This window comes from Balaenoptera borealis, assembly GCF_965194805.1.
Source record: "Balaenoptera borealis genome assembly, chromosome: X".
Classification (NCBI taxonomy): domain Eukaryota; kingdom Metazoa; phylum Chordata; class Mammalia; order Artiodactyla; family Balaenopteridae; genus Balaenoptera; species Balaenoptera borealis.
The window spans coordinates 127242484-127264250 of NC_138881.1; the positions used below are offsets into that span (position 1 = coordinate 127242484).

Genomic DNA, 21767 nt, shown 5'->3' on the forward strand with positions numbered 1-21767 from the left:
TACGAGATTGCCGGCCCGAAAACTATAAGCACCAGTGTCTGCAGGCAGGAGAAGATGGCTGTCCCAGCTCAAGAAGACAGAAGAACCGTTTGCCCTTCATCTGCCTTTTTGTGCTATTGGGACCCTCAGTGGATTAGGTGATGCCCGTCCACATTGATGAAGGTAGACCTTCTTGATTCTTCTACTGATTCAAATGCTAATCTCTTCTGGAAACACTCTCACAGATAACACCCAGAAATAAGGTTTTACCAGCTGTCTGGGCATCCCTTAGCTCAGTCAAGATGACACAAAAAATTAACCATCAGAGGGAGAGAGAGACGAGTCATGGTGTTTGATGCCTACAAGGAGGCCTCCAGCGAGCACTGGTGAAAGTGCTGAGGAGGCACAAAGATGCTCATGATCTAGTCTCTTCCTCAAGGAGCTGTTAATCTAACAGCTGATAGCACACACTGTGTATCTGTGTTAATTAGAAAAAGTGCTCCCATCAAGTGCTCCCAATCCGGCTTGGTAGGTGGATTTCAGTCCCTATTTGCCCCCCTCGGCCAGGCACCTTTATTCACAACCCGAACAACTGTGTTTGGCAGCCCTGCTATCAGGGAAGAAACATGAAACACTAACATGCAAGGTTAGAAGAGACTGACACTGCATACGCAGTACATAAAGAACTCAGAAGAGAGGGAAGGAACATGAAGTGGAAGTGGAAATTGAACCTGACCTTGATGGCAGGGTAGGATTTTCACAGGTGAAGATGGGGATGGGTGCAGGGGAGAAAGTAGAACATCCTAGACAGAGCAGATATTGTGAGCCAAAGGGTGGAGACAAGACCAATTGAAGCAAGTTGAAGGAATAATGGTAGTTCAGTTAGTGGCTACATAGACTAGAGAAGTAACTCTTTCCAATTGTCTTTTCACAGGAGAAGTAGTCCTCTTAGAGCATGAGAAAAGTTGGCTGGCTTATACACACACACACACACACAGATCCAATTAGCTCATGGAACACTAAGCATGATAAAAAGAAGGACACCTAATACTCAAACTGCTGAAAAACAAAGATAAGGAGAAATATACAAGAAGAAAATAAGGGCAACAAGAAGAAAAATAAAAATTATATACGAAGAAGCAAAGACAAGAATTACAGCAGATTCTCATCACAAAGTATGTAATCCAGAAGACAAAAGAGTGGTCTTTTTTTTTTTTTTTTTGATGTGCACCATTTTTAAAGTCTTTATTGAATTTGTTACAATACTGCTTCTGTTTTTTGGTTTTTGGTTTTTTGGCACTGAGGCATATGGGATCTTAGCTCTCCGACCAGGGATCGAACCCGCACCCCCTGCACTGGAAGGCAAAGCCTTAACCACTGGACCACCAGGGAAGTCCCCAAAAGAGTGATCTTTAAAGTGTTAAAAGAAGGGAAAAACAAAAACAAAAACCCTCTGAACCCAGAACTCTATACCTAGTAAAAATATTATTCAAAAATGAATGGGAAATAAAGAGTTTTACAGACAAACAAAATCTGAGATAATTCATTGTCAGCAATACAGTGTAAGAAATTTTAAAGAAAGTTCTTCAGGCAGGTGGAGTATACTAATATGTGTAAATGTGGATATATACCCAAAATATGAAGAGCACCCGAAATGGTAAAAATTAGGGTAAATATAAAAGATAATTTTTTCTTATATTTAGACACCTTAAAAGATAATTGTCTAAAGCAAAGGTTGGCAAATTACTGCCTGTAGGCCAAATCTGGATTGTTCTGTTTGTTTTCAGCCTTTGAACTTAGAGTAGTTTTTTTTGTTTTTTGTTTTTTTTTTAAAGCCAGCTTGCATTGTTTTTATTTATTTATTTATTTATGGCTGTGTTGGGTCCTCGTTTCTGGGCGAGGGCTTTCTCTAGTTGCGGCGAGTGGGGGCCACTCTTCATCGCTGTGCACGCGCCTCTCACTGTCGCGGCCTCTCGTGTTGTGGAGCACAGGCTCCAGACGCGCAGGCTCAGTAGTTGTGGCTCACGGGCCTAGTTGCTCTGCGGCATGTGGGATCCTCCCAGACCAGGGCTCGAACCCGTGTCCCCTGCATTGGCAGGCAGATTCTCAACCACTGCGCCACCAGGGAAGCCCAAGAGTAGTTTTAAACACATATATTTTACGGACTGGATGGTCTGCAAAACCTAAAATATTTACTATCTGGCCTTTTATGGGAAAAGTGTGCTGGCTCCTGGTGTAAAGCAAAAGCAGCAACAATACATTGAAGAATTTATAAAATACGTACAAGTAAAACTTGTGACAACAATAATCCAAAGAATGAGAGGGAGAAAATGGAAGTTTACTATTTTAGGGATATAACATTATGCCCGAATTGTTATAATATTATTTGAAAATAGTCTGTGGTAAGTAAAACTTGATACTGAAAACATTTGAGCAACCACAAAGAAAACACAAAAGATATATAGCTGTCAACAAATAGTATGCATAAAATGGAATCATATAAATTCTCAATTTATCAGAAAAGGTCTGGAAAAGAGAAAAAAGGAAGAACAGATTGACAAATAGAAAACAGCAGGCAAATAGTATATTTAAACCAACCATCTCAATAATTACATTAAATGTAAATGGTCTAGGGTCCAGATGGATTAAGCATACTCTTCCTTGTCCCTCCCACTTAAAGCAAGTACAAACCTTAGGAAAAATTATGAAGCAGCTACCTGAGAACTATGAAACATAAGTGGAATATACACACATATATTTCCTTGCTCTGTCAGCTGACAGGGCCTAGAAGCAAGGACACACCAGTAGCAATGGACACACCTAGCATTGGTTTCTAATCTGATTTCCCAATAAAGGAAGCCAGGGATCCTTAGAGAAATGGATAATTCTAGAGCTGAGGCAGGAAATATACAAGATAAGCCTGGGACATCTTGTTGTGCCATAAAGCAAGGAAATGCTCAAAAACAAACAAACAATGATGGGGGTATGTCAAAGGACCACAGGAGTCAATGGAAAGAGCTCCCAATGGTCAAATCTGGAACAATTTGAGCAATTAAATAAAAGTATACTGCATTATAACCCAAAGCATAGAATAAATATCCATGAGTTCATAGTAAGATTTCAAAAGTACTGAATAAATACCTAAATGGGGGAGAAGAGACAAATTTTTTGTGCTGAAGAATTTCAAATCATTTATGTAGACACTCCCCCACTTAAGGAGGTGGAACATATAACCCTCACTCCTTAACTGTGGGTTGCACATAGTGACTTTCTTCCAAATACTAGAGTATGGAAACGGGAGGAAAAGAGTAACTATTTGGTGGAGAAGCCTCAACAACACTATCTCAGCCAGGTGATCAAGGTCAATATCAGCAGTGGGAAGTCATGTTGATAGTATGTACCCTTGATATGATGCAATGAGAAGGGCACTTCACCTTTCTGGTCTTCCTCCCCCAAACTCATAACAACACTCTAATTATGAGAGAAACACAAGACAAATTCGAGTAGAGGGACATTCTACAGTATTCTTAACCAGTACTCCTCAAAATTGTCAATGTCATCAAAAAAAAAAAAAAAGTAAAGTTTGAGAAACTGGCACTGCAAAGAGAAGTTTAAGAAAATATGACAGCTACATGGACCGTGGTATGCTGGATGTGATCCTATAACAAAAGAAAGAACATTAGGTAAAGACTAAATATAAAAATATAATATAAATTAATTACTATTATAAGTATTAAATTGAATATTAATATTACATAATTAAGTTGAGCAATTAAGTAATTAAATTAATGATAAATGTTAAATATGAATACATAAACATATAGTTATCATGAATATAATACAAAAAGAAAATACAAAATCTACCTCAGAGAAAATACGGCCTACAAGGCCAAAAATATTTACAATTTCGCCATTTGCGGGAAAAGTTTGTTGACCACTGATGTAAAGCAAAATAACACGAATATATTGACGGGTTTATAACGTAGGTAGAAGCAAAAGCCCCAGGCCCGAAGCTGTAACCCTGTGGCGGGAGCCTCAGTAACAGCATGACAGACACCTAAAACTCTGAGGGAGGGTAATGTTTCTCTCCGTAAGGGAAAACTTTTGTCCAAAACGTGAGAGGTAATTGTTTTGCTATTTTTCTATTATCTCATCACTTGGTCATCTAGGCAAGTCCATTCAAGGGACGTACACAACAGAGTGAGGAGACTAAAGACCCCACACACAGAGTTAGAGGACCAGGAGGGGAGTCTCCTGGTGGCCAGAGAGTGAGGGAAGATAGCGGAAAGGAGCAAATATAAGCAAGGGGTTCCATCAAGTTGTAGGAATTCCTGGGTTTGACCTGAGCTGTGCATGCAGAAGTCTCACCATAAACAGAATACGAAAAGCATGGCGAATTGAACAATTGCCCAAGGGTCAGACTGGGCCCTGGGTGATTCACAAACACTATGGATCTAAATATCACTGCACCAACCACAGCAAAATGCACATTTATTTCAAGCACGTGTGGAACATCCACCAAGATAGATTACATCCTGTGCCATAAAAACACATTTAAAAAATTTAAATGATGCAGAGTATGTTCTCTGACAATAAAGGAATCAAACTAGAAATCAAACAATAACGGAAGGATAAGAAGAATCTCAAAACACTTGGAAATTAAACAATTATCCATAGGTCAAAGAGAAATTCTCAAGGAAATAGAAACGGTACTGAACTGAATTAAAATGAAAGTGCAACATATTAAAATTTCTGAGATGCAGCTAAATCAGTGTTAAGAGGGAAAATTATAGCATTTAATGCTTAGATTAAGAAAGAAGAAAGACCACAAATCAATAATCTTTGCTTCCACCTTAACTGAGAAAGAAAAAGAAGAAAAAACTTCACCCAAAGCAATCAGAAAACAAACACACACCAATAAACAGACAAAAAACAGAAGAAAAAAATAGAAATCAGAAAGAAAAGAAAATCATGGAAAGCAAAACTGGTTCATTGAAAAGATCAATAAAGTTGATAAAACTCTAGCCAGATAAACAAAGTAAAAACAGAGAAGACATGAATTGCTAATATCAGAAAGGAAACACTGAATATCACTACAAGTCTACAAGCCCTACACTAAAGATGTTGGGATCGGAAGGAAACACTAAGAAAAAATCTATGCACCTAAATTCAAGAACTTAAATGGAACTGTACAATTCCTCAAAATTCAGAAACTACCCAACTCACCCTAGATGAAATGCATAACCTGAATAGTACTACAACTGTTCAAGAACTGATATCATACGTTTAAAGTTTCTAAAGAGGAAATCTTTAGAACTAGAGAAACATCAAAAAATCAAGCGGAAACTGTCAGAACCAACTTTGTCAGAACTCTGAAAAACAGTCAAAGGTTTGCAGCAACCAAGCTATCAAGATTGTGAGCACCTCCGGGTAAGGGTCATGTGTCATGCTCTGTGGTCCTGGTGCCCACTATGGTTCTTGGCACTCAGTGGGAGATCAGAAAGTGTTTGTTAAATAACATCTTACTCACAGCTCACGCGATCTGGTTGCATCAACTTTATTTGGCCTCCAATACATGTAACATGTCAGCACGACCATAAACACAAACAGGAGCAGTAACACAAGCACACGTCTCCAAACATCTGTAGGAGAGGTGCCTGATCCTTACACAGGCACATCAATGCTGTGAAAGAACAAAATGAGGGCAAGAGAGGGGCTTCCCTGGTGGCGCAGTGGGCAAGAATCCACCTGCCAACGCAGGGGACACGGGTTCGAGCCCTGGTCCGGGAAGATCCCACATGCCTCGGAACAACTAAGCCCGTGCGCCACAACTACTGAGCCTGCGCTCTAGAGCCCGCAAGCCACAACTACTGAAGCCTGCGTGCCTAGAGCCCATGCTCCACAACAAGAGAAGCCACCGCTCACCACAACTAGACAAAGCCCGCGTGCAGCAATGAAGACCCAACACAGCCAATAAATGAATGAATGAATGAATGAATGAATAAATAAATAAACAAACAAATAAATGGGAAAAAAAGCTCTGTAAAAAAAAATGATGGCAAGAGAGAGCTGTTCACAGAACGAGCAAGCTGAGCCAGCGTCCTCCACGTGCTGGAGGGACAGTGGTGGCACTTAGGAGGAAATGGCCAACCAGGCGCAGTAGGAGGGCAGGTTAGGTCTGGGGAGGGGCACAATGTTCTGATGAGTTCCAGAAGCACAAAACCAAGTCCTTTCCTAAATTATCCTCTGGCACATTCAAGAGACAGAGACCTTTGACTCTCCTCCTAACAGGATAAACATTCTGGCCCCTCCCAGCTAGTGTACACGTTAAATGTCAGTACACAAGAAACGAGTGCCTGCACAGTCCAAATTCCAGGCCTCACATTCCTATCATTATTACAGAAAAGTGAGCGTACGAAACAAGTATTTAGTAATTTAGTGTCATTTTTGCTTAAGTCAAAAGGACCTAAGGCTTTTGTGTTTGGTTAGCAGCTCCACCATTCTAGTGACAGAGAGGTCAAGACAGTAAGTTGATAGATACCTAAGCAAAATAATAAGCCTATGACCAAAATTCAGATGGAAATGCAATTGTGCACATGACCGACCATAGGTTAGAGAATTCATAATACACAATGAGGATGCTCAGCTGGTGTTTTTAGCCCCTCATCGAGACTTCATGCTTGCCTGGGTCTGGGGCCATGATGTCGAGCAGCCACTGGACGGAGCCTGACCTGAAAGAATAAAGAGAACACAGGTGATCTCAATGTGTTTCTTTTTTTTTTTTTTTTTGAAATTTATTTACTTTTTATACAGCAGGTTCTTATTAGTTATCTGTTTTATACATATTCGTGTATATATGTCAATCCCAATCTCCCAATGCATCCCACCACCACCACCACCCACACCCCTGCTTTCCCCCCCTTGGTGTCCATACGTTTGTTCTCTACATCTGTGTCTCTATTTCTGCCCTGCAAACCGGTCCATCTGTACCATTTTTCTAGGTTCCACATATATGCGTTAATACACGATATTTGTTTTTCTCTTTCTGACTTACTTCACTCTGTATGACAGTCTCTAGATCCATCCACGTCTCTACAAATGACCCAATTTCGTTCCTTTCTATGGCTGAGTAATATTCCATTGTAGATACGTACCACATCTTCTTTATCCATTCATCTGTCGATGGGCATTTAGGTTGCTTCCATGACCTGGCTATTATAAATAGTGCTGCAGTCAACATTGGGGTGCGTGTGTCTTTTTGAATTATGGTTTTCTCCGGGTATATGCCCAGTAGTGGGATTGCTGGGTCATATGGTCATTCTATTTTTAGTTTTTTAAGGAACCTCCATACTGTTCTCCATAGTGGCTATATCAATTTACATTCCCACCAACAGTGCAAGAGGATTCCCTTTTCTTCACACCCTCTCCAGCATTTGTTGTTTCCAGATTTTCTGATGAGGCCCATTCTAACTGGTGTGAGGTGATACCTTATTGTAGTTTTGATTTGCATTTCTCTAATAATTAGTGATGTCGAGCAGCTATTCATGTGCCTCTTGGCCATCTGTATGTCTTCTTTGGAGAAATGTCTATTTACGTCTTCTGCCCATTTGTGGATTGGGTTGTTTGTTTGTTTTTTTTTAATATTGAGCTGCATGAGCTGTTTATATATTTTGGAGATTAATCCTTCGTCCGATGATTCATTTGCAAATATTTTCTCCTATTCTGAGGGTTGTCTTTTCGTCTTGATTGTAGTTTCCTTTGCTTTGCAAAAGCTTTTAAGTTTCATTAGGTCATTTGTTTGTTTTTGTTTTTATTTCCATTACTCTAGGAGGTGGATCAAAAAAGATCTTGCTGTGATTTATGTCAAAGAGTGTTCTTCCTGTGTTTTCCTCTAAGAGTTTTATAGTGTCTGGTCTTACATTTAGGTCTCGAATCCATTTTGAGTTTAGGTCTCGAATCCATTTTGAGTTTATTTTTGTGTATGGTGTACGGTGTTCTAATTTCATTCTTTTAAATGTAGCTGTCCAGTTTCCCCAGCACCACTTATTGAAGAGACTGTCTTTTCTCCATTGTGTATCCTTGCCTCCTTTGTCATAGATTAGTTGACCATAGGTGCATGGGTTTATCTCTGGGCTTTCTATCCTGTTCCATTGATCTATATTTCTGTTGTTGTGCCAGTACCATATTGTCTTGATTACTGTAGCTTTGTAGTATAGTCTGAAGTCAGGGGGTCTGATTCCTCCAGCTCCGTTTTTTTCCCTCAATATTGCTTTGGCTATTCGGGGTCTTAAATTTACTGAGGCTTGACTTATGACCCAAGATGTGATCTATCCTGGAGAATGTTCCGTGTGCACTGGAGGAGAAAGTGTAATCTTCTGTTTTGGGATGGAATGTCCTATAAATATCAATTCAATCTATCTGGTCTATTGTGTCATTTAAAGCTTGTGTTTCCTTATTAATTTTCTGTCTGGATGATCTGTCCATTGGTGTAAGTCAGGTGTTAAAGTCCCCCGCTATTATTGTGTTACTGTCGATTTCCTCTTTTATAGCTGTTAGCAGTTGCCTTATGTACTGAGGTGCTCCTATGTTGGGTGCATATATATTTATATTTATAATTGTTAGATCTGCTTCTTGGACTGATCCCTTGATCATTATGTGATGTCCTTCCTTGTCTCTTGTAACAGTCTTTATTTTAAAGTCTATTTTATCTGATATGAGGATTGCTACTCCAGCTTTCTTTTGATTTCCATTTGCATAGAGTATCTTTTTCCATCCCCTCACTTTCAGTCTGTATGTGGCCCTAGGTCTGAAGTGTGTCTCTGGTAGACAGCATATATATGGGTCTTGTTTTTGTATCCATTCAGCGAGCCTGTGTCTTTTGGTTGGAGCATTGAATCCATTCACGTTTAAGGTAATGATTGATATGTATGTTCCTATGACCATTTTCTTAATTGTTAAGGGTTTGTTTTTGTAGGTCCTTTTCTTCTCTTGTGTTTCCCACTTAGAAAAGTTCCTTTAGCATTTGTTGTCGAGCTGCTTTGGTGGTGCTGAATTCTCGTAGCTTTTGCTTGCCCGTAAAGCTTTCGATTTCTCCGCTGAATCTGAATGAGATCCTTGCTGGCTAGAGTAATCTTCCCTTTCATCACTTTAAATATATTGTGCCACTCCCTTTTGGCTTGTAGAGTTTCTGCTGAAAGATCAGCTGTTAACCTTATGGGAGTTCCCTTGTATGTTATTTGTCATTTTTCCCTTGCCGCTTTCAATAATTTTTCTTTGTCTTTAATTTTTGCCAATTTGATTACTATGTGTCTCGGCGTGTTTCTCCTTGGGTTTATCCTGCCTGGGACTCTCTGCGCTTCCTGGACTTGGGTGGCTATTTCCTTTCCCACGTTAGGGAAGTTTTTGACTATAATCTCTTCAGATATTTTCTCTGGTCCTTTCTCTCTCTCTTCTCCTTCTGGGACCCCTATAATGCGAATGTTGTTGCATTTAATGTTGGCCCAGAGGTCTCGTAGGCTGTCTTCATTTCTTTTCATTCTTTTTTCTGTATTTTCTTCTGTGGCAGTGAATTCCACCATTCTGTCTTCCAGGCCACTTATCCATTCTTCTGCCTCAGTTATTCTGCTATTGATTCCTTCTAGTGTATTTTTCATTTCAGTTACTGTAATGTTCATCTCTGTTTGTTTGTTCTTTAACTCTTCTAGGTGTTTGTTCTTTAATTCTTCTAGGCCTTTGTTAAACATTTCTTGCATCTTCTCAATCTTTGCCTCCATTCTTTTTCCGAGGTCCTGGATCATCTTCACTATCATTATTCTGAATTCTTTTTCTGGAAGGCTGCCTATCTCCACTTCATTTAGTTGTTTTTCTGGGGTTTTATCTTGTTCCTTCATCTGGTACAAAGTCCTCTGCCTTTCATTTTGTCTGTCTTTCTGTGAATGTGGTTTTCCTTCCACGGGCTGCAGAATTGTAGTCCTGAATGTGTTTCTTATTGAAACACCTTGATCTCAAAATGAGCAAAGGATTGTTCTCAGATGGGAGTTTAAGTGGCACCCTTCTTTGGAGGTGTTCATAGGTACACTTCAAGCTGAAAACGTTTAAGCCTTCCTCATACCCCGTGAGGAAAGTTGGCAGACAGGCAGTATATGAGAAAACAGATCCAAACCCCACACCCAAAAGGAACTAAGAAGGATGAGAAGAGCCCACATGTGATCATGTCACTCTGCTGCTTAATTCTCCACCACCCATAAAATAAGGTCCACACCCCTTACTCTGATATTCAGGGCCCCTCTAAGTTGGACACAAACCCCCATATCTTCTCTATACACACTGTGATCCTATTGATTGTTTTCCACGGTGGAAGACTTCTCTTACACTGCAGGAAGTAGGGCTGATTTTTTTTGTGTTGGGTTGTAATCCATGTGACAAGTTAGCCACAGTCAGCACTGATTCCTGGGCTGGTTATTTAGGAAATGATCCAAGTGCTAGATTCCTCTCTTCCTTCTCTTCCTTACTTCTACATCTGAGCTCAAGAGAGGAGAAAACCTGACAAACACTACCTCAGCTCGGTGATCAAGGTAAATATCAACAGTGATAAATCATGTTGATAGTATGTACCCTTGATATAATGTCATAAGAATGGCACTTTATCTCTCTGGTCTTCCTCCCCAAAACTCATAATCCCAGTTGAACACTTTGGACTAACACTTCTTTTTACGATGAATGGATGTCGATTTCTATTAGATACTTGCCTGTGTCGATTTAGATCTGATTTTTCTCATTCAATCTGTTATTGTAATAAGGCAATCCTGGGCTTACTCATTCCCAGATGCACCCCTCATTCCTCATTGCTCTGCTCTAGATTACACAGGGGCTGACCCCTGCAGGCTGCAACTCAAACTAGCCAACATGTGGCTGCCATTTTGGTTCAGCTAACTGGAAATACCATCAAGAGATTAGAACCCTGGAAGATAGAGCAGTCAGAGATTTTCTCCTTCCTCTGCATCAGGTGGCTTCTCCTTCAATGGTTATGTATTCTCCATGGCTTCAGCCACCATCAGATTGACCCATCATGGCTCCAGATCCTGTTGAATCCAACACCCAGGTTCCAGTAACACTATCTCCTCTCTTGGTCCTTCCGTGCTAGACGTGAGAGTGATTTTCTCGTGTTGCTAATAAATGGGTTTCCCAAGTCTCCACTGCTTGGCTTCTCTATCACTTGTGTAACCAATCCCCTGCATTAAATTCCCTCTGTGTTAAATATTTACAGTGCTTTCTATTTCCCTGGACAATCCCTGACTGTTACACGTGGCCAATTATATTGATTGATCTTCTAGTGTTAAACTTCTTTGCATTACTGGGATAAACCCAGCTCTGTCACCAGCAGTTAAATACGATTGTCTCTTCTGTAATTAATAATAATAATAATCAAATGAAACACCCCCGGGCTCTGAAACTTCCCCCAAATAACATATCTCTCATCATCATCTTCACAGCCTTCTCAAAAATAATTTTTACACTCCCTAGTTTTCTGATATATATTGAAAAAATTCTAATGACCTAAGTAATAGAGTGATTTAGTCAACTTGTAAAACAATTCAATCAATACACATGAAGTTATATAGTACGACCTGTGCAGTAGAGCCAAAATGGTACTCAAAGGGAAATATATAGCCTTAACTAGATGCATTAGAAAAGGAGAAATCTTTAAATCACCCAAGAAATTCAAGAAGCTAGGTAATGAACATTATATTAAACCTTAAGTAGTAGAAGGTAGGAAATAATGAAGACAAGTGTAGAAATAATGAATTAGAAAAGAGTAAGGCCAACAAACAAATGCCAATTATTTGAAAATATTTATGAAACAGACTTTTTTTGAAAATATGACCAGATATTGAAGAAAAAATAACAAGTAAACAAGATAAGTTAAAACTGTATAAAATATAGATGCAAAAGATATTTAAGTGATGTAAAGACACAGCAAGTATGTTATATGATTCCCTCAAGATAAGCAGATGGTGGACAAGGAAAAGTTTCTACATATGAAAGTATTTCAGGTAATAAACTACAAATGAATGAGAGAATTTGAAAATTGCCCCTCTGCAACCCCCAGTGGATAAATGAAGGTGATGATCATCACTGACTGCCAACTTCAGCACAAAGGACAGCAAACATTACATTCTTCCTAATGGAAGTGCATACATCACCTATGTGGCAGTCTTGTAAATAAACAAACAAGTTAATCAAGCTCCTACCCGTAACTACCAACTTAAAGAACTATTGAGGGGCCACAGTACATGTTAAATGACACCAAAGTGTTTCATTCCACATGATCCATATAACGGGAAACTTGACAAAGTACAAGACCTGATTTATTTTCAACAACAACAAAAAAACTACAAGGAAAAAAAAGGTGGTACAGGGGAAACCTACTGATTAAAAAAGACTTAAGGGACCTAACCAAAAAAAATCACAATATATAGACCACATCTGTGATCCAAACAAACTAAAAAACATTTTTTAATGTATAAGGTGAATGTGAAAAATGACTAGATATTTGGTGAAGTTAAAACTTATTTAAATTTTTAGGAATGATCATTGTTTTGGGTTTATGTTGTATAAAAGATTCCTGGTCTTTTAGAAATGCATACTGACATACTTAGAGATGAAATAGCGTGATGTCTTGGACTACCTTCACAGTATTCTATTGGCAGAGATGTGGGGAAGGTGAGGGTACACTGGAACCAGACTGGCCATGTACTGAAGATTATTGATGCTGGGTGTCAAGTATATTGGATTCGTTATACTATTCTCTACTGTTGTGTGTGTTTCACAGTTTCTGTAATAAAAGTTTTATTATAAATATCATGCAATTAAATTTGAAATCCTGGGTGAAATGGACAATATTAAAAAAAAAAAAAAAAAAGACCAAATCGGTCCATAAAGAAATAGAAAACTTTAAACAATACAAACTTGAACTGTATTCAACACCCAAGCTACCCGCAAATGCTCCAGGACAGACATTTTGGGTGGCCAATTCTACCAATGGTCAGGAAAAACTAATCACCATCTTAAGTAAAGTCTTCCGAAGCATAAAAAAACTGGGAAGTGATTTAACTTATTTTCCCAGACTAGCTCTGCTTGACTCTAAAGCCAGATGAGTACCCCACTCCTCCCATGAACAGAACACTTGAGCCAAGCTCACCCACACAGTAGCAAATATCCTACGCAAACTAATAGCATATTCAATGTAGCAGTGAGTTAAATGAACAGACAGGTGTGGCTAAAGAGTGAAAATATGATTTAAACTAGAAAATAGTTCAATTGTAATTCTCCACAATAACAAGTTAGGAGAAAACATTGAAGCGTGTCAGTGGGTATGGAAAAAGCCTCTGAAAGCAATTCAACATGAGTACAACTTTTAGCAAATTAAGATTAGAAGGGAACTGCCCCTTCCTAATATCTACAGCAAACATACTTAAATGTGAAATGTTTGATGCACTCCCATTAAAGACAGGGACAAGACATAGATGTATGCTCTCCCCTCTACAATGCAAAAGTTCACTGGAACACACAGTCAGAACTATGCATATCAAAGTAAATGAGAAGTATGAATATTGAAAAAGAGATAATATTTTGGGACAATATGGTCATCTACCTAGAGAATTCAAAGAAATCGGTACATGGAATACTCGAGTTAATAAGAGACCAGAGAAATATTGTATGGAAGATCACAACCAAGAGCCTTGCCACACACACACAAAAAGCACCAACTATTCAGAAGATATAATAGAAACTACCCCATTCGCAACAGCGACAAAATCCAAAAATTACCTAAGAAGAAGCCTAACAAAAGTATATAAGATCTTAATGGACGCTACTATACAGTACAGGCTACTCATCAGTATAAATTTACTGATAGATTCAGGTTAAAAAAAAAAAAAGTCGCAAATAAATCAAGCAGTATATCACATTCATTTCTGGGGAACAGACTGTTGTAAAGGTGTCAAGTCTGCTTAAATTATTTACAGGTTTAGGGCCTTACCTGTAGCTGCCACGATGGCGATGAAGTGTAGACTGCTGTCTTCTGCTCCCAGAACCAACCCTCGCAAACTAGAGAAGGGAAAAATGAAACTAATGAAAAACACAGTATCAACAACCAAAGCTAAACAACAGAACGTGAGAAACCTCTGGAGGAGACTCAAGACTGTGTTGAACAGGACAATAAAAGTAAAATCCCAGAGGAGAGAGGGGAAGGGTCTGTGATCCAAACAATATGAGAAATAACTGCCCGTCGTCAACGTTCCCACAGACGCCAGGTCCTGTGAGCTGCTTCACGAAGCTCACGCGCATCCCTGCAACCCTACAAGACACGGCTCGTCACACCCACTCGCTTCACAGGTGAAGAACCTGAGGCCACGGGGCTTGGGAATCTTCCCAGGGTCACGTGCTGCTAAGTGACGGGGTGGGGACCAGAGCCCTGGTCTGACTTCCTCTCGAGCCCACGCTGCGCCCACCCACCCCCGGCCCGTGGCCGACCTCCTGACTGGCGACCCATTGCTCTTCTCGGTGCTACACGGTGTCTTTCAGTTGACAGAAAGCAGGCCCAAGAAAGGCGACAACGAGAATCAAAGACGACCTCAGTGCTGCCTGTGAGCTTTATTAACCTGGGGTCCTCCCGCCCGAGTCCCAGGGTCTTTGCGGGCTGAGGTTCCGGCATGTCTGTCCAGCCCCAGCACCTTCCCCTGTGACAGCACCCGGCCCCGGCTCTTCCCCCACGTGCCCTCCTGTCAGGCTCCGGAACCTGAACCTGCTGACCACCTGCTGCCCCTTCTGAGGGCTGCACAGGGTCTCCTGCCCTCCCCCGACACAGAGCATTCCTAGTCCCTGCAGAAGAATCCTCCGACTCTCCCATCCCTCACTCCGGAACCCCTCTGACACCGACAGTCCCTTTGACTTCGGATAATAACCTTTAGACACCTGGTAATCCTTCTGGGCAACTCCAACGCTTTCTCAAAATGTTCTGCAATTGGGTTTGTGAGTAGTCTGATTTGCCACGTAATCGACTGGTTCTTTGGAGACAGCCCTGAATTGAGAGAGAGGGTTTTTGAAACCTCCCTGACATTTGCAGCAGGATTTTAATGGGGTGCCTTCTTTGAAACTGGCCACTGAACCCATGCACAGATGCATGAGCTTACCTAGGTCACCCAAAGCCTCCCTCCTAAATGGTACATGAGGAAGGACCACGGAAGCCACTGCGGAGCCAACGTCTACTAAGGTTGAACTCTTGAAAACCGTGGGATCCTCCGAGGAGGTGAAACACAGTTCCTTGGTAGCTCAGCTTTTAAAAGAAAAAAGAATTAACCATCCTTCCATGGCCTCTTGTCTGGTCCCTGCCCCACAGGAAGGTCGTGGCTGTCAGGGTGCCCGAGGGCAGCTGTGCAGGTGCTCAGGTACGTTCCGCCCTGTGGAGGCCGCTGAGACTCCCAGGTCAAGATTTTACCTTTGCGTCAAAAGGAAGGAGACCATTCCCAGCCAACTGACATTACAGTCAGCATGATAGACAGTACTGCAAAGGGAAGTAAGTGCAGAAAGCTACTGTGTGGTGAAGCGCAAATCCACCCGGCTGATATTTATGTGATCCTCTTAAAATGAGATGTGATACTGTGTGTGAAAACATCTGTCATACAGGAGGCACTTAAATATTTGGAGGGTAGCAAGGCAGATCTGGCCTTCTCAGAAACCCCTCCAAGAAATGAAGAAGCTTGTTGTCCTAACAAATTATAACGGTCACGCTTAAGTAAGCACCTACTAAGTCACACTGTATGGGAGAGACTACCAGTGCTCGTCCATATCTTGTCTTCCTTTCCCCCATCCTGGACACAGGGGATGCTACATGGCCAGTCCACGTGTAGTCAGGAAGGGTCAAGTGACCAGCCGTTGCCATCGGGATATGAGTGGAAGCATTACTAGTCACATCCAGAGCCAACGGGCCATTTCTGTGCTTTCGTTCGCTCAGCAGCAAACGTGGCAATCCTGTGGTGGAACTCCAAAAAGGAAACAGCCTGGAAACTTGGGCCCCCTGAGAGCAGAGAGCCCCTACCAAAAAAAAGTCAGAGCTTATGTGCACCAGAAATAAACTTGTATTGTGTTAAGCCATTCAAATTTCAGGTTTTCCCTGTTGTGTCAACTCACAGTTACTTTAGCTGACTCACACACAGCTACTCTTTCTGTTAGAGTTACTCAAGTATTGTAAGTAGAATGGTAACAGTGCACGCACTCTTGCTGAAAAAAATCCGAAAACTTCAGACAAATCATAGTTCTCCCTTTACAGAGTTTCTTCACAATTCAGCCCCGTCTTCAGCAACGACCACAACTAACAATCTGGTGTATGTTCCTTTTAAAGCTGATTCTAGACCCTTTCATACCGAAGTGTTTGTGAGTTTGAGGATCTGGGGGCTGGTTATGACCATAACATGGCAGCAGCATAAGACAAGCTTTATATGGGCAGTACTTCGACAGGATGGCATGTGAAGGGAAGTCCCTCACAGCGAGAGACCTTGCAGAGATAACGGCAAAGGCTCACCACCCAGAAGGGCAAGACGCAAGGGAAGTCCCAGAGGAGAGGAGGGATCAGAGAGTGAGGCCACCTCTCGGCACAGTGGGAGTCTTTGGGTCGGAGAGCTCCAAAAGGCAGCAGTGGCTTGGAGTCTTATAGCCTCAGGGTTATCCTATCTACGCCCAGCAGGCTTGGGGTACAGTTTTGCAGGGTAGGCAAAGAAGGCAGGCTCTAAAGGGTAAAACTCAGCTCATTCGGACCACATTTAAAGCAACTGGATGTGTAAACATTTGGGTTTGCTGGGGGATATTTTAGGAAGGGGCTCCATCTCACACTTCTGTAAGCATCGGGATATTGTAGCGCATTCCACCCCACCGCCAACCCCAAGCTTAACTTGCCTTCCTCTTGCGCCTGGTTGGTCATTTCTTCCTAAGTGCCACCTCCGTCCCTCCACCGCTTGGAGGACAGTGTCTCAACTTGCTCAGTCTGTGAGGAGCTCTCTCTTGCCATCATTTGCTTCTTTCACAGCACGGATCTGGTTTTCACGAAAGATGTGATGTTTTCAAGTTACACGTGGGCTAAAACGGTTCTGTCTACGTTGGCTGCGTGAGGATCAGGCACCTCTTCTAAAGACGTTTAGAGAGGTGTACTCGGGTTACTGCTCCTGCTTTGTGTTTATGGTCGTGTTGACGTGTTACACGTGTGGGAGGCCAAATAAAGTTGATGCAACCAGATCGCGTGGGCTGTGAGGCACTTTCCGACCTTCTGCTGGGTGCCAAGGCCCATGATGGGCACCAGGACCACGGAGCATGACGTGTGAACTCTGCAGCTCACCATCTCATAGGAGGTGCGGGCACACAACAGAGTTCCTTCTGCAGGCTTCCAGAAGTGTCAAGGCACACAGACAACAAACACTGATCATTACAAATGTGCTTGTTCCTGCCCGTGGCTCAGTGAGGGCAGCTCGGCTAGAGAGGGAGGGCGGAGCGGCGCAGACCCCGGCGGTCCTGCGGGCCCCTCACCGGGGCCCGGCCGCCGCGCTCAGGTGGGTGGGCCGGAACCCTGAGCTCCTACCTGCGCTACGTGGCGCGCGGCAGCGGCAGGGGCGGCGGCGACGTGCTGAGCTTCGCGCCCAAGTTCTGCCGCGCCGACGCCCGGCCAGTGGTCCCGCAGCCGGCCTTGCCCCTGGGCAGCGGCGACGGCGCCTTCGTGAGCCGCCTGCCCCCGGCCGCTCCGGCGCGGCCTCCCGCGCCGCCCCCGGCCGCGTACGCGCCGTGCCCCCGCGGAGGGGACCGACGAGGAGCCGGGCGCCGCACCTGCCGCGGCTGGGGGCGCGGACTGCGGTCCCCCGGGGCCCGGGCCCGCGTACGGCTTCCGGCGCGCGCGCGCGCGCGCGGGCGGCCGGCCGGCGACGGCGGGGCGCACGTCCGCTACGCCGCCTCGGCCGTCTTCCCGGGCGGCGGCTCCTTCCTCCTCAGCAGCCGGGCGGACTGCGCGGGGCCTTCGGCGGGGCCGCCCCCTTCCCGGCGGGTCTCAAAGAGCCGGCCGAGGGCCACTCCGGGGCCTTCCAGACCGCGTCCCGCGCCCGCGGCGCCTGCCCCAAGTCCGCGCCCCCGCCCCGCGGCCTCCCCGCCGCCTTCAGCACGTTCGAGTGGACGGCAGTGAAGGGGAACGCCTCCCCCGAAGAAAAGCAGACTCGCCAGCGCCCCCAGCGCGATCCGCACGGACTTCAGCACCCAGCAACCAGCAGAACTCGAGAAGGGGTCTCATCTCCGTAAGTACTTAACTCGGGCCCGGCGCATCCAGGTAGCCAGCTCGTTGCAGCTGCGCGACACCCAAGTCAAAATCCGGTTCCAGAACCGCAGGATGAAACGGAAGAAAAGGGGACGAGACGAGAAGGGCTTCTGCCCTCGGCCACCACCGTGACTTCCCTGCAACTTCCCCTCTCCGGAACGAGCCCCGCTACGTCCGGCCAGAACCCGGGGAGCCTTTTCAGGCCCAAGCACCTTCATGAGCTTCAGTCACGAGGCTGAGGAACCGTGGCCTGCAGAACCCACAGGCCACCCCACCCCTATCTGGACTTGTTAGCTCCATTTGGGGTGGAGGCGGGCCTGGCAGAAATAATGGAGGGTTCGCTTGGGAGAGGAAGTATCTTGGTGGCTCTGAGTTCGGAGCTGAGGGTGTACAGATGGGTGTTCATTTGCAGTCTCTAAAGCCACTGATGTGTGTATTAACTGTGTCTTATCAGGGAAAAGGTGCCCAGCCGCCAGCCTAGCCCTGCTGCCATGTTGCCTAACTTAGTCGTGTGCAGTTCTCGGTGCTGAGCTCTCCCAACCAACCGCCTGATGTGCTCAGAAGAGCGTCTACCCAAAGTTTCATCTGGTTTTAATTTAAAAGACGAGACTCCACGTAGTCTTGAGATGACCAAAGGTGGCTACAGTCAGGGCCTCCTTGATGTATGAGCTGCTTCAACAATGATCTTCATGTTTGCGCTACAGGTTTTTTGTTTGTTTGTTTGTTCGTTTTCTTTAAAAAGCAGGTTCTACCTCTCCATGTGCCCGAGTGAAGATACAGTCGCTGTTTAGTTAGTAGCTGAACAAATCCACAGGGTGGGTACAGATCCTGAACTATACCTTGACACCGGCTACTCAAACTTGAATGTAGATATATATAGTATGTACGTTTTTTGAGAGGTTTGCTTGCAATGAACTCATAGGTGACATTTAATGTCATACCACATAAAGGGTTTGAACTTCTTTTTGTAATAAAAATTACAGAACGTGCTACAAAAAAAAAAAAAAAGTGTTTGTTTCTGAGTGAGAATATTTAGCCAGGCTTAGGTTTAAAGGAGGCAGCAAAGTACATGGCTGTGAGCAGGGGCTGTGAATCCAGCCAGCCCGGATTCGAATCCTGACTCTGCCACTTCCTGGCTGTGTGATCTTGTGTAAGCTTCTGACCTCTCTGTGCCTCAGTTCCCTCATCTGTAAACTGTGGGCAGCAATAGCACCTACCTCACGGGGCAGTTACGAGGACAAAACCAGGTAATATCTGTAAGGCACATACAACAGTGCCTGGCACATAGTAAATGCCAAGTGACTGCTTATTAAATCAGCAGATCCTCACCTCACCAGACACTGGATTACGTCAGTCAGCTCATTAAACTGACTGAACTGGGAAAGTTTGTAAAACAGGGCTAGAACCTGTACTCCATAGAGCTGTGATGCATTTGAAACACTCAGCCCCCTGCAGTACATGGCGTGTGGTCATCCTCATCCTTGATGGAGGCCCGGAAGCCCTCAGGTCCTCCGACGCTCCGGAGGGCACTGTTGCTTCTGTCGAGCGTTCTTACTTTCTCTGCAGCTACCCAGTGGCCGATTCTGGTGAAGCCCCTTAACATCCTGAATGTAGTAAATGGCTCCAGTGGCTTACTGTGGCATGCATAAATATTGTTATCATAATAACAATGGTAACTGCTTACCAGCACATTGCAGTTTACACAGTGGATCACGGAGATGATCTCATCTGCTAAAACAAGCAACAGGGCACAGTAGGCTTGAGATTCTGGCTTTTGATTGAGCCCAAGGCAAATAGTGGTAGTTGGGGAGCGCTGTTTCTGGAGTTTTTGACAGAACACATGGATGGTCTCCCTTCCCATGACTTAAGCCTCCAACAGCCAAACTGCAGGGTATTAACTTGCATTTCATTCTTCCACTCACTTGTGCTGCCATTTCAGATCACAGGGGTCACAGTAACAATTTGAAAGCAGTCCTTTGCTATTCCTTAGCCTCTTCTCATTTAGATAAGTAAGTAGATCAACATCCTGACGTCTGCTGCTCAGCCCCACATACTCATTTACATCTTTCCGCCACCCTTCCATGATGTATGAATCAGGCAGGACAGGGCATGTGTTTTTGCTGCGCGTCCGACTCATCGTGCTGTTATTTGAGAGGTAACTGGGAGCCTTGGCCGGAGTGGAAAAGTCACATCAACAGGAGTACTCCTATTTGCGACCAGCTTCTACATAGTTCCATCATTTCTCTGCTCTTCTGAGCCCAGCTCTGGGTTTTCCCATACATCTGCTTCGCTGGCGCCTGAGGATGCATGTTGCTTTCTGGCACTGGCTGTCAGTAGCCCGGGGTAGACAACATAACCCAGCACCTGCTAAGGCAGTCCCCTGCAGGGAAGGAGTACCAGTGAGAAGAGTCAGACGGGCAGCTTCCTGTGACGCTCTCAGAGAAACAGCTGTTGTAAGTAATGCCACTTCTGTTCTAGGGACCCCAAACCAGTTACTTTCAACTTAGTTGTGAATAAATTAAAGCTGTCATCTTAAGAAACCTTTCAGGCCTCACCATGGTGTTTAATTCCTGAATCACGTCAAGGACTGCCACGCTGCCTGGCACACTGGAGGTGGCCAATACGCGGTGACCCAGTTTCCTGGGAGATGTCAGGCTGGTGGAGGAACTGAAGGAAACAGAAGGCATGCTGGTGGATTTGTCCACACTTATGTTTTGTTTCATTTATAACGTAATGTGAACTGCTCCTTCCATCTTCCCTTCCACCTTTGCTTTTGGATGCATGTGATGTTGGAGCTGGAAGGGCCCTTAGGGACTACATCGGGAAGGAAAGGCTAGGTGATTCTGGTCCTCCATGACTTTTCTGATCTAATCTTCAGGTATTCTGTCGCTCACGCCTGATATATATATCTCTCAACGTACCAATCTATACCAATATAAACCCAAATGTACAACAGTGGATGAATAGTAAAAATGCTGTATATCTATACAATGACCTATTATTCAACCATTTAAAAGGAATGAACTAAAAAGTTAGGGGGGAAAAAAGAAGGTAGTACTGATACTTGTTCCAACATGGATCCACCTTTAAATATTTGAGCTTGGGGGCGTGCCTCCAGAGAACAGCTTTTGTCTTTCTGGAGATGGATGTGATGGGTAATTTCTATTCAGTGGTTTTCTTAGAGGGGGATTCAGACGTTAGGTAGGGCTTGGGAGTAGGTGTATATACACATTCACGCACACGTACACGCTACAGGTTCTCTCTGCTTGAACTCTTACCAGTAACACCTATAGAAGTGATATAACTTTTAAAAAGACAACTTTTGGAAGGATATGAAGAAATCACAACTCACTGCTTTAGTCGTTTGCTTGTCTCTGATACAGCTGCAACTCACTTACGACTTCCAGTTCGTGACAGGGCAGCAGAATTCTCAGTGATG

The 21767-nt window shown here is 43.8% G+C and overlaps 1 pseudogene across 1 annotated transcript; it reads left to right on the plus strand.

The window, feature by feature from the left end:
* Positions 1-324: 324 nt before the first annotated feature.
* LOC309620972 (homeobox protein Hox-D1 pseudogene) lies at positions 325-19083 on the plus strand (annotated as a pseudogene). The gene is made up of 3 exons: positions 325-365; positions 15380-15428; positions 17507-19083. The product of its transcript is annotated as a homeobox protein Hox-D1 pseudogene (transcript).
* The last annotated feature ends 2684 nt before the right edge of the window (positions 19084-21767 follow it).